At 37.2% G+C, this 3,730-nt stretch overlaps 1 protein-coding gene across 3 annotated transcripts in view; it reads right to left on the reverse strand.

The window, feature by feature from the left end:
- LOC107616847 (phosphoenolpyruvate carboxykinase (ATP)-like) overlaps window positions 3,247–3,730 on the reverse strand; it is a 3,822-nt gene continuing 3,338 nt past the window's right edge. For all 3 annotated transcript variants that reach the window (XR_002353493.1, XM_016318757.2, XM_021110629.1), the window contains one exon: window positions 3,247–3,409. The gene's annotated coding sequence lies outside the window, so the exon portion shown is untranslated. The remainder of the gene's footprint in view (window positions 3,410–3,730) is intronic.

Genomic DNA, 3,730 nt, shown 5'->3' on the forward strand with positions numbered 1-3,730 from the left:
CCTTACGTGAGTAAGGGTCGATCCCACGGAGATTGTCAGCTTGAAGCAAGCTATGGTCATCCTGTAAATCTCAGTCAGGCAGATTCAAATGGTTATGAGGTTTTGCGAATTAAAATATAAATAAAATATAAAATAAGATAGAAATATTTATGTAATTCATTGGTGGAATTTCAGATAAGTGTATAGAGATGCTTGTTGCTTCTGAATCTTTGCTTTCCTACTGTCTTCATTCAATCATTCATACTCCTTTCCATGGCAAGCTGTATGTTGGGGGATCACCGTTGTCAATGGCTGCCATCCTTCCTTTCAGTGAAAATAGTCCAAATGCGCTGTCACCGCACGGCTAATCATCTGTCGGTTCTCACTCATATTGGAATAGGATCCATTGATCCTTTTGCGTCTGTCACTACGCCCAACACTCACGAGTTTAAAGCTCGTCACAGTCATCCCATCCCAGATCCTACATGGAATACCACAGACAAGGTTTAGACTTTTTGGATCTCAAGAATGCTGCCAATTGATTCTAACTTATACCACGAAGACTCTAATCTCAAGGAATTGAAGGCTCTGTTATCAGGAGAGACAATCAAACGCATGGACCAGAAATCCAAGAGATATGCATTCAAGCTTGTTTTCATATAGAACGGAAGTGTTTGTCAGGCACACGTTCATAAGTGAGAATGGTTATGAGTGTCACTTGATCATCATATTCATCATATTCTTGTGTGCGAATGAATATCTTAGAATAAGAATAAGCTTGAATTGAATAGAAAAATAATAGTACTTTGCATTAATTCATTAGGAACAGCAGAGCTCCACACCTTAATCTATGGGGTGTAGAAACTCCACCGTTGAAAATACATAAGTGATAATGGTCCAGGCATGGCCGAATGGCCAGCCCCCAAATGTGTACAATGATCAAAATAATAACATAAGATGTAAAATAAATCTCTAAAAGTAGTTTTTATACTAAACTAGTATCTAGGGTTTACAGAAAATGAGTAACTAAGTGCAGATAGTGCAGAAGTCCACTTCCAGGCCCACTTGGTGTGTGCTTGGGCTGAGCATTGAAGCTTTCGCATGTAGAGACTTTTCTTGGAGTTAAACACTAGCTTTGGTGCCAGTTTGGGCGTTTAACTCCAGCTTTTATGCCAGTTCTGGCGTTTAACGCCAGAATAGGGTAGAAAGTGGGCGTTCAAATGCCAGTTTGCGTTATGAAAACTCGGGAAAAGTATGGACTATTATATATTTCTGGAAAGCGCAGGATGACTACTTTCCAACACAATTGAGAGCGCGCCAATTGGGTTTTTGTAGCTCCAGAAAATCCTTTTTGGGTGCAGGGAGGTCAGAATCCAACAGCTTCTGCAGTCTTTTTTCAGCCTCTGAATCAGATTTTTGCTCAGGTCCCTCAATTTCAGCCAGAAAATACCTGAAATCACAGAAAAACACACAAACTCATAGTAAAGTCCAGAAATATAAATTTTGCTTGAAAACTAATAAAAATATACTAGAAAGTAGCTAGATCCTATTAAAAACTACCTAAAAACAATGCCAAAAAGCGTATAAATTATTCGCTCATCACAACACCAAACTTAAATTGTTGCTTGTCCCCAAGCAACTGAAAATCAAATAGGATAAAAAGAAGAGAATATACTATAAATTTCAAAATATCAATGAAACTTAGCTCCAATTAGATAAGTGGGACTAGTAGCTTTTTTCCTCTAAACAGTTTTGGCATCTCACTTTATCCTTTGAAGTTCAGAATGATTGGCATCTATAGGAACTCAGAATTTAGATAGTGTTATTGATTCTCCTAGTTCAGTATGTTGATTCTTGAACACAGCTACTTTATGAGTCTTGGCCGTGGCCCTAAGCACTTTGTTTCCCAGTGTTACCACCGGATACATAAATGCCATAGACACATAACTGGGTGAACCTTTTCAGATTGTGATTCAGCTTTGCTAGAGTTCCCAATTAGAGGTGTCCAGAGTTCTTAAGCACACTCTTTTTGCTTTGGATCACGACTTTAACCGCTCAGTCTCAAGCTTTTCACTTGACACCTTCACGACACAAGCACATGGTTAGGGATAGCTTGGTTTAGCCGCTTAGGCCAGGATTTTATTCCTGTGGGCCCTCCTATCCACTGATGCTCAAAGCCTTGGATCCCTTTTTTATTTTACCCTTGCCTTTTGGTTTAAAGGGCTATTGGCTTTTTCTTTTTATTTTTTTTCTCTCTTTTTTTCGCATATTTATATATTTTTTTCTGCAAGCTTTTCACTACTTTTTCTTGCTTCAAGAATTAATTTCATGATTTTTCAGATTATCAATAACATTTCTCCTTTTTCATCATTCTTTCAAGAGCCAACAATTTTAACATTCATAAACAACATATTCAAAAATATGCACTGTTCAAGCATTCATTCAGAAAACAAAAGGTATTGTCACCACATCAAAATAATTAAACTAATTTCAAGATAGAATTTGAAACCATGTACTTCTTGTTCTTTTGTAATTAAAACATTTTTCATTTAATAAAGGTAATGGATTCATAGGACATTCATAGGTTTAAGACATAGACACTAAGATCCTAATGATCATGTAATAAAGACACAAATATAAATAAAACATAAAGCATAGTAAACGAAAAACAGAAAATAAAGAGCAAGGAAATTAAAGAAGGGGTCTACCTTAGTGATGGCGGCTAGTTCTTCCTCTTGAAGATCTTATGGAGTGCTCACTACAAGAAAATAAGCTTTCTGCCATGCTTTAAAAGCGTGCCAAAAAGTGAAAAAAAGCGTGCCGATAGCTTTTCGCCACGCTTTTTGAGCTATCGGCACGCTTTTGAAAGGGTCACATTTGCCAGCGTGCCGGTTGTTCTATCGCCACACTTTTGTTGATCTATCAGTACGCTTTTTTTGTTGGCACGCTTTCATCTCTTGCCACGCTTAAAAAGTGTGGCCATAGGTCTTAATCTATAGGTACGCTTAAAAAGCATACCGAAAAGTGCACATTATCGCCACGCTTTTAAAACATCCTAGGATATGGCTACAGTTTTTAAATGTTCCAATAGGGTAAACATATGGCTGCACTTTTTAAGCGTGCCGACAGCTAAAACAATGGCCACGCTTTTTAAGCGTACTAGGTTTGTGGGTTATGGCCACGTTTTAGTAGGAGTAACAAATCTACTATTCTACTACATAATTTTATATGATCTACCTAATTAAAGAGAAGAATAGAAGGAATAGAGACAGTAGAATGAGAAGCAGTGAAGTCCATTCATGTGAAAAATTTAGAAATGTAACAACACTCCAACTTTACATATGCCTAAAACCAAACCAATGAAATCAAAATTATTATTAGAAATGCAATATATATATATATATTTCTTAATAATAATAATCTTGAATCCCAGCTGGTGCACGAATTGTGAATCACACTTTTCACAACTCGTACCACTAACTAGCAAGTGCACTGGGTCGTCCAAGTAATACCTTACGTGAGTAAGGGTCGAATCCCACGGAGATTGTTGGTTTGAAGCAATCTATGGTTATCTTGCAATTCTTAGTCAGGAAGTCAATTTTATTTATCAGTTGAATTGCGAATAAACAAGAGAATATGGGTTAAAGGTTACTTGTTATGTAGTAATGGAGAATATGTTGGAGTTTTGGAGATGCTTTGTCTTCTGAATCTCTGCTTTCCTCTGTCTTCTGATTCACGCACGCACGTCCTC

This window comes from Arachis ipaensis, chromosome B09, assembly GCF_000816755.2.
Source record: "Arachis ipaensis cultivar K30076 chromosome B09, Araip1.1, whole genome shotgun sequence".
In the NCBI taxonomy this organism is placed as follows: domain Eukaryota; kingdom Viridiplantae; phylum Streptophyta; class Magnoliopsida; order Fabales; family Fabaceae; genus Arachis; species Arachis ipaensis.